The 9,090-nt window shown below is 46.2% G+C and overlaps 1 long non-coding RNA gene across 1 annotated transcript; it reads left to right on the forward strand.

Moving 5' to 3' along the window:
* Positions 1-5,009: 5,009 nt before the first annotated feature.
* Positions 5,010-8,467, forward strand: LOC134490961 (uncharacterized). The gene is made up of 3 exons (XR_010067264.1): positions 5,010-5,091; positions 5,971-6,856; positions 8,368-8,467. It is a non-coding gene; the product is annotated as an uncharacterized LOC134490961 (long non-coding RNA).
* Positions 8,468-9,090: the final 623 nt, after the last annotated feature.

The raw sequence follows: 9,090 nt of genomic DNA on the forward strand, positions 1-9,090 counted from the left end.
CTGGTTTCTGGTAGACCATGGTGAATCAGTTCTTTTGAAGGCATTCTGAAGATGGAAATGGGAATGTGGAAAGGAATAAACAATGAGTGCTCATTGAATAGCCCATCTCAAGCATTCTTCTTTCTCTCTTAGAAGGTGCCCTTTGCCAGGTGTGGCATGAAGAGGTGCCATGCAGGAGAGAGGAGAAGTGTTCCAGAGGGTGAGCAGGTTTGCTGCTACCTGTGTGTTCCTTGTCCAGAAGGGACCATTTCTAATCAGACAGTAGGGCAAACCTGGGGAATTTTCAACTGCAGATCTTCCTGGGTCAAGGAAACTATTCAGTTGATCAAAATATTAAGATATTTTTGGTTGAGATTGTGCCTCTGGATCATTCTTTCCTCCCTCCCTTCAATCTTTTATGTTGTCCTCACCTACCTGGGTTTCGTGGCCCTCCTTGGTTTCACGGTGGCCTTTCTGGCTAGGAAATTGCCTGATAGCTTTAATGAAGCCAAGTTCATTACTTTTAGCATGCTGGTCTTTTGCAGCATTTGGATCACCTTCCTCCTCACCTACCTGAGCACCAAAGGAAAGTCCACAGTGGCCGTGGAGATCTTCTCCATTTGGGCCTCTGGCACTGGTCTCTTGGCGTGTATCTTTTCCCCCAAATGCTACATTATGCTATTGAGGCCCAATCTGATTTGCAGAGAAAATATAGTGAGGAAAAAAACTTCTGAGTAATGCAGAGATAGAACACATTTAATTTTGCTTTGGGCATGGTTAAAAATTAAACACAAATGATGAAACGAGAAAGGGATGTGCCTGTTAAATAATTAGTTACCAAGTTGTGTGACTGATTACTAGGGCGAAGATTTCTATGACATGTCATATTTTTTCTGGAACCTTTTTCTGGAACCTTTAAAAGAGCTCAGTTCTCTTTTAGTCCTGTCCTCCCTTGCTCCAGTTTCTCTTCCTTGTAATTCAATTTTATTTTGTGCCAATCTCTGCCTTCTTGCTGTATGCCAGCCAGCCCGGATAGTTCTTTCTTTCAATGGGCTTTTGTGCTGCTCGCCCCGGAGGTGCTAATGGCTGTCTAATCACTCTTCTGCTGCCTTGCAGGTCTGCACATCGTCCCAATCTCCTATTGTTCTTCATTCCTTACATTCCTTTCCCTCCAAACCCATGTAAGGTTGGAGCATCCAGATGCAACTGACCATTGCGCCTGTATTTTCCATCCTTACACAGAGAAAGGATAGCCACGTAGCACTCACTATGCAGCGAGTCTAGAACAATATCATGGTTGATGGTATTCTTCCCCCACCAGCTGACAGCAGACAAATTTCTTGGGCTCTGACCGGTTAGGCAACACTCCCGCAGAGGTCAAATTAGGCCGACATTTAAGTGACCCCCATGCTTCTTTCTTTTTTAAGCTCTATGGGAGAAATTACCTTCTAATGTCATCCCTGTCATATGGCATAGATAAACCAAGTGTTCCATCCAAACACTGGCATTATTACTCACACTTACAAGGTGTAAGGATGGAATACCCAGTCGCAATGGCTAATTGTGACTGGGTGCTCCAGCCTTACACAGAGCTAAAGAAGAAGACTGACGGGCAACAAGCAAATGCATTTGGAGCCGGAGGCATGAGCAGCCATTAACTGTCAGAATGAACAGAACAAGCTGTCACCACAGAGGAGAGCCATTAAAGAAGAAGAGGGGAAGGGGCAGGGTGGAAGCAGAAGGCGGGAGGCTTAAAAGAGAGGGTGGAAGGAAGTAGGCCCCATTCATGGCTTTAACAGAGTTTGATACTGTTCCAATAAAGAACTATGCATATCTCTAGTGGCATGCTGTGAGTTGCTGGATTTGGGGCATAAAGATCAAGAACCTCACACAAGGCTACAGCTGATTCCCACATTGCCCCTTAGCCCTCACTCTATCTCAACAAACTGTGGCCCAGGCCAGACTCCATCTTGGGTGCAGGTGCTCAGCTTCAGGCAGGGCGAATATCCACCTGCATCCTGACTGTCAACTCCATCTGCTCCGTGGATCAAAAACAACAGACACAAACATGTTTTTCCCCTTCTGGTGTATGAAGAGAAGCTCTTGCTAAGTGGGTAGGATGTTATTCTTCCTTGCAATTATCAGAAGAACAGTGATTCTTAATATATCCCCTGTGGATTTCTACCCAGAGAAGTCGTCTATGATAAAACCCGCTTAAAAGAAATAAGCTCTGAGCTCTCCCAAGTTGGGTTGAACATGTCACCTTAGCTTTTCTTGCAAATAAGCAATTTCTTGCTATCAGTGAGACTCAACTGGCCTCAATATTCTCTTTGGTGACAGCTCAAACACAGGTAGGAGAAAGCACCCTTGATATAAATTTGCCGTGAGGCCATCCAAGGGGCTCAGCCTGCTTCTTTTGCTAAAGCTCTGGTGAGATTTGGTGGAGGTGGGGGGGAATCTGCATTTCAAGTTCGCAAAAAATGATTTTTGATCGAGGAGGGAAGGCAAGAATAATGAATGGGCTGCCTCACCTGCTGCTTCTCTTTTGGCTCCTGCCTTCAACGACTCGTAAGATAACGGAAACTGCATGTATGTTGAGGAACTCTTTGCAGACTCCAGAGGACTACTACAGGCCTGGGGATCTCATTATTGGGGGGAATTTGCCCCTGGGAACCATTTTTGACATTATAATGATGAAATTTCGCAAGGAGCCATCACTGATCCCAATTGCAACTGCGTAAGTTTCACCTGGAGGGGAAAGGGGTAGAAGATTGCCTGCTTTGCTTTGGATTCATGGACTCCCTTCAGAAATTCTTGTTTTAGTGATACTTGAAAACTCCTGGTACAGTTCAGGAGCCTTGGTGCTTTTCCCGATAAAGAGCCAAGCTCATAAAATAGGGTAGAGTGTTCCACTTTCCCAGGACTCTTCAGCAGGAAGATGATAGAGAGCATCAAAAGAAAGGAGGGAGGATAGCTTAGAAACTGTGGTGGCTTAGTGAAGAAGTTGATTGCATATTAATTTGGACAGAAAGTCATGGTGGAAAACTCAGAGAAAAGGCCAATCCATTTACAGTGTGGAGCTGCTGGAAAAAAAAGGGAAATCCAGTTTTGGAATCATTCGTGCTCTTTTGCAACGGCCTTTAGTAAATCTATGTTGTGACCTCCAGTGGAGTATTGGGAACAGCTGAAAAAGCTCTTCAGAAGGACAACCAAACTGTCCAAGCTACCTTAGAGGTTACTCATGTGGATGGGTCATGGCTGTTTAGAGTTGCAAATGTGGTACTTCTCAGCCCTGATCTGCATTTACTGTGGTTCCAAGGCAGTATCATCTACATAGTATTCTTAATCACATTTATTCTGTCCAAAAGCTCAGAACGAACTGATTCACCACCTCAAAGTCCAGGAGAAAACACAAAAACACACACACACACAAGGAAAGGCAAAACCTACCAGCTCATACAAGCCTCCCTGTAATATTCCCAAATGCTTTCTCATTGTAGCATTACACCCAAGAACTACCAGCTGTTTCTGGCCTTGGTACTTGCAGTAACAAAGATCAACAAGGATTTGGTTCTCCTGCCCAACGTCACACTCGGCTTCTGTATCTATGACAATAGTCAGTCTGGGAGAAGCATTTCCATGAACAGCCTCTCTCTGCTCTCCACACGAGGCCGAATGGTTCCAGGTTACAAATGTGACAGGAGGGACACTCTGCTCTCCATCATTGGAGATCTCATCCCCAAATCCTCAAGGCAGATGGCCTCCATCTTCGGCATCCTCAAGGTCCCACAGGTAAGGGGGCTCCATATGGAGCAGACACAGAACAGAAGCGCACACAGAAGCCAAAAATAAACCAAAGTTATTTGGGGGTCACATTGGGAGTATGTGATTTGGGAAACCCATGCTACGGTTGAATTCATTTTTATCTTTGTGTGTGAGAATATGTTCTTTATGCCCCATCCCAAAGCGGTAAATAATAACAAATTTCAGAAATACTTTCCTAGATGAATTCCTGTCTGATTCTTTGTAAATGTGACAACACTTCAATCCCATTTATTGTCTGAATCAGGTTGATGGTTTGTTCCCCTGGCTTCTCACAAGCCAGAGCCAGGCAACCTAGGTCAGTGGTGGCTCCCCTTACGGAGGGAAGAAGTATTGCTGCTGCTCACAGTGAGTCAGCCTGACTGCTGGGCAATAAACCACAGGATGGTGACCCTTAAGATCAGCATGAAAGTTGACCTTGTCTTGAAAAATTCACTTGTAAAACAAGGCTCTCCCTTTCTGCAGCTCGGTTTTGACTTCCTCAAGTTCACTCAGGGAGACATAACCGTTTTTCCTTCCTTTTTCCGGATTAACTCCAATGCATTTCCTCAGTATGTGGGTTTAGTCCAGCTGCTCCTGCATTTCCATTGGAACTGGGTTGGGCTTCTGGCCCCTGAAGATGACCATGGAGAACATTTCATCTCCTCCCTGATACCCATGCTCATTGAGAAGGAGATCTGCCTGGCCTTCACCGAAATGTTGAGAGTTAATAATCTCAGTGTGTTGACATTTGTTCTTCCCAAAACTTGGTTTAAAGCTGAAGTGATTATTTTGTTTGGAGACTCCAGTAGTGTTACTACTATATACCTGGCTGTGGATCTTTATGAACAACAGACTAATATTTCATTTGGAAAAGTTTGGATCCTGACTTCCCATTGGGAGGTTAGTTTTATGGCATCTCAAGGAACAGTGCAAATTCTAAAGCTCTTCCATGGTGCTTTGCATTTCAGGGACCACACCGGTGATGTCCCAGAATTCAGGCTCCTGTCTTTAGACCCGCTGAACCCCGAAGGAGACATTTTTCTCCCTCCATGGTGGGAATGGGTCTTTCGGTGCAGTTTCCTGAAATCAGGTGAAATCCCTCGAGATGGGGAAAAACAATGTACAGGAAAGGAGAATTTACACAATCTGCCAGCTTGCGTCTTTGAAATGAGCATGACAGGTGAAAGTCATAACATCTACAATGCCGTTTATTCTGTGGCACACGCATTACATGCAATGTATGGATCAGGAGCACGACCAACCATGATGAGGCTTGGAAAGAGGATCTCCAGTGTCCAGTCATGGCAGGTAATGTCTCTGTCTTGTCCATTCCAAAGATCTTTAGCGAGGAAGGAGGCAACAGTGAACTCCATGGATCATTCCTCTTTAGTTGGAACAGTATGATTCTTTCTTCTAGAAAACCTGTAGCTCAACGACACAGAGGACAAATATAATTACAGGTAGTCCTTGCTTGTTCAGATGGCACTGAATGAACTGTGCTTATGACCAGTCCTCAGAGTTACGGCCATTGGAGCACCCCCGCAGTCACGTAATCAAATTCACTATCTTGCCCCCATCTCTGCCCTTTTGGCCCCCTGTGCTCCGCAGTCCCTGCCCACCCTGCGCTCTGCCACCCCCAGCTGACCTTGGCCATCGTCTTGCTCCTGCTTCCGATAAAGCACACTGGGCCTGGCCCTTCACGGGGTGGCTGCTGGCTGCATGAGGCATTCTGCCAAAGGTCGTGCATGATGGTTTCCTCAGGAGACCTTGGGAGAAAGGTCCAGGCTGGATGTCTATTGTCAGCAGCGGGAGGAAGAAGGCAGAGAACATCAACTGCGGCAGTGGAGTGCAGGGTGGCAAGGGACTCAGAGAGCAGGGTGGCGAGGGTGGCTGTGGCTGGGGCTTTGCACTGTGCTGCAAATTAGGGTCATTAAGTGAGGACTACCTGTAGCTGCCTCACATGCAGAGTCCAAGTTCCAATCCCAGCACCAACTGGTTAGCGGGCAATGCCACTGGTCTGAATTCCCCAGCAGATCTTCCTGGCTGATGTTACAGGATGTTGAACCAGTTCTTCTAAAGACTTTCTGAAGATGGAAATGTGGAAATGAATAAGTGATGCATGCATGATAGAAGCCAAGAGGTCTCATTTCTACTCCCCCCAGTTCCTAAGGGTCTCTTTTCTTCCAGATTCTTCCCTATTTGAAGAACGTCCGGTTCAACAACAGTGCTGGAAGCGAAGTCTCCTTCTCAGAAAACGGACTGGGATCGGCTCATTATGACCTTCTCAACTGGCTTTTCCTGCCCAATCAATCTTTTGTCCCCGTGACAGTTGGCCGAATAGATCCTGGGGCTCCACCAGGCCAGGATTTCACCATTAACTCCGAGGCAATCACCTGGGCCCCAGAGGTGGGCTGGAAGGAAATATTCTGAATAAAGGGAGAGAGTCATTCTCTCCTGGGATGCAGAATGTCCTCCTAGCTCAGAAGAGGTCAATCAGATCAGAATACATAGCAGCCATTTCATGAAAAAAACCCTTTGCATGCAATACATTCAAGTCTGATTTGTGGCATGTTGAAGAAGGGCTGGGATTGGGGAAAACTCCTGCTGGAAACTCAGGGTGCTCTTAGAGCAGGACACAGTGATTTCGATGGGCAGTTCCCATTCAGTTGGATCCTCATGATTCTTTGTTCCGGAAGGCTGCAGCTGAATGTCACAGGACTTGCTTTGCATGCAGAAGTCCCAGTTCCTATCCTCAGCATCCATTGGTGGGTCAGGAATGTCACTGGCCTGAATTCCCCCAAAAGCTGTTCCTGCTTGATGTTAGACCATGCTGAACCAGTTCTTTTGAAGACATTCTGAAGATGGAAATGGGAATGTGGAAATGAAAAAATGATGGATGTTCGTTGCTTAGGCCATCTCAAGCATTCTCCTTTTCTCTTTTAGAAGGTGCCCTTTGCCAGGTGTGGCATGAAGAGGTGCCATGCGGGGGAGAGGAGAAGCGTTCCAGAGGGCGAGCAGGTCTGCTGCTACCGATGTGACCCTTGTCCAGAAGGGACCATTTCTAATCAGACAGGTAGGGCAAACCTGGGGAACCCCTTCCATTGCAGAGCTTCCAGGATCAAGGAAGCCATTCCACTGATTGAAATATGAAGTTTTCTCTGTCATTTCTGATAGACTTGAGATGCATCAAAGTATTCTTAGTTTTCTGAGAAAAGGTTTGGTGCATGCACCCAAACTGTCACATTCCCAGAGTCTCACTTTTCCTCTCCTGAGGAATGAGGACTGGCAGTCCTGCTCTCCTCACGCAATTTAATGCAGTTGAAGGGAGATTCAGGGCAGATTCAGGGCAGGAATCGGTGGGTTCACTTTGGGTGTTGAATTGGGTGTTCAAGACTCAATCATTGTTACTTACACTGTGCTGCTCTGTCAGGATTATTGATTTCTCAGGGAACTGATAGGCCTGTCAGAGAAAGAGGAGATCAATCTACCTAGGTCTGCTAGCTGCTCTTGGAAAAAATGTCTGAGTGATGGGAGAAACTGATTTGAAATACAAAGCAGAGAACTGAAGTTGAAAAAGCAGAGAAACCAGATCATTTTAATTCCATTGTAGCTCCAGATCATTTTTTCTTTTATCCCTCCTGAAGCCAATTTCCCCTACGAATCACTGTTGATTAGACTAAGACCCTCTTCTCTCTCCTTCTTCCCATTCTGCATCTGTAGGTATGTCCCTCTCATGTTATGACCTTCTCAGGACACACCAGCAGACAACTTACCCAAACAGCAAAGAGCAGGATTCCTGGTGACAGATCTCTATATATTGTGGATGATCCAGTATAAAGTGAAGTAGCCAAGTGCCAACTGGTCTCACAGCAACAGGCAAAACATCAGAATTACCAAGTTGGTTGGAGCTCAACAGATCCCTGTCTCTGACCAACTCATCCCCAGGCTCATCCTGAACCCAGGATGATTTGCCTTTTTGTGGGCACCATAAGCTGCCCAGGAGGTCCCTCCATCACTTTCTTTTTGAGCTGGCTCATGAAGAAAAGCCCACCCCATTGAATCTCACAAAGAAGTCATGCTGTGGGTACCATTGGCTATGGACCTGCATTTGGTGGTCCCAGGAGAGGTGCCTTCTCTTCCCTGGTGCCCACCCTATGGAATATCCTTTCCCCTGAGATTAGATCAGCTCCAACACTTCTGATATTCCAAAAGGCCCTCAAGACCTGGTTATGTGATCAGGCCTGGGGCTCCCAGGGACACGGAGACTTGCTTAAATGGCTCCATTGCTGAGGGGCAATTTTTATCCTCCCTTCTCCTATGGTATGTATCTTTGGTTTTTAGGATATGTATTAATATGGTTTCTATATTTTTATTGCTGTTTTTATATTGGCCATTTTATCTGATTGTTATTCACTGCCCAGAATCACTTTTAGTGAGATGGGCAGCTATATAAATTTGCTTAAATAAATAAATGAATAAATAAGAAAATAAACATCCATGTCACTCTTGAGACATGTGAAGAGGGATGGTTTGTGTGCACTGGATATGCACCTGGAAGACTTAGACAAAGACTCTTGATTTCAGATGCAGCTCACTGTGACCCCTGCCCAGAAGACCAGTACCCCAACAAGGGCAAAGATCACTGCATGGCCAAGAAGATCCACTTCCTTTCCTATCAAGAGGCCCTGGGATGCACTTTAGCTTCTCTAGCTCTTTCTCTCTCTGTGATCACGTTGGCAGTCCTGGCAATTTTCCTTAAGAATCGCGACACACCAATCGTCAAGGCCAACAACCGAGATCTTACCTACATCCTCCTGGTCTCCCTCCTGCTCTGCTTCCTCTGCTCCTTCCTCTTCATTGGTCGACCTGGGAAGCTCACCTGTCTCTTCCGACAAACTGCCTTTGCCATTCTCTTTTCCCTTGCGGTTTCCTCTGTGTTGGCAAAAACTGTCATGGTGGTTCTGGCCTTCGTGGCCACCAAGCCAGGGAACAGGAGCAGGAAATTCTTAGGAAAGCCACTGACCAACTCCATTGTCTTAGCTTGCCCCCTGGTCCAAGCTGTTCTTTGTGCCACCTGGCTGGTAACCTCTCCCCCATTTCCCAGCTTGGACTTCCACTCCTTGGTGGGAGGGACCATCTTGGAATGTAAGGAAGGCTCAGCTTCTATGTTTTATGCTGTCCTTGCCTACCTGGGTTTCCTGGCCCTAGTCAGTTTCACAGTGGCCTTTCTGGCTAGGAAATTGCCTGACAGCTTTAATGAAGCCAAGTTCATTACTTTTAGCATGCTGGTCTTTTGCAGTGTTTGGA

Source organism: Candoia aspera, chromosome 1 (assembly GCF_035149785.1).
Source record: "Candoia aspera isolate rCanAsp1 chromosome 1, rCanAsp1.hap2, whole genome shotgun sequence".
Classification (NCBI taxonomy): domain Eukaryota; kingdom Metazoa; phylum Chordata; class Lepidosauria; order Squamata; family Boidae; genus Candoia; species Candoia aspera.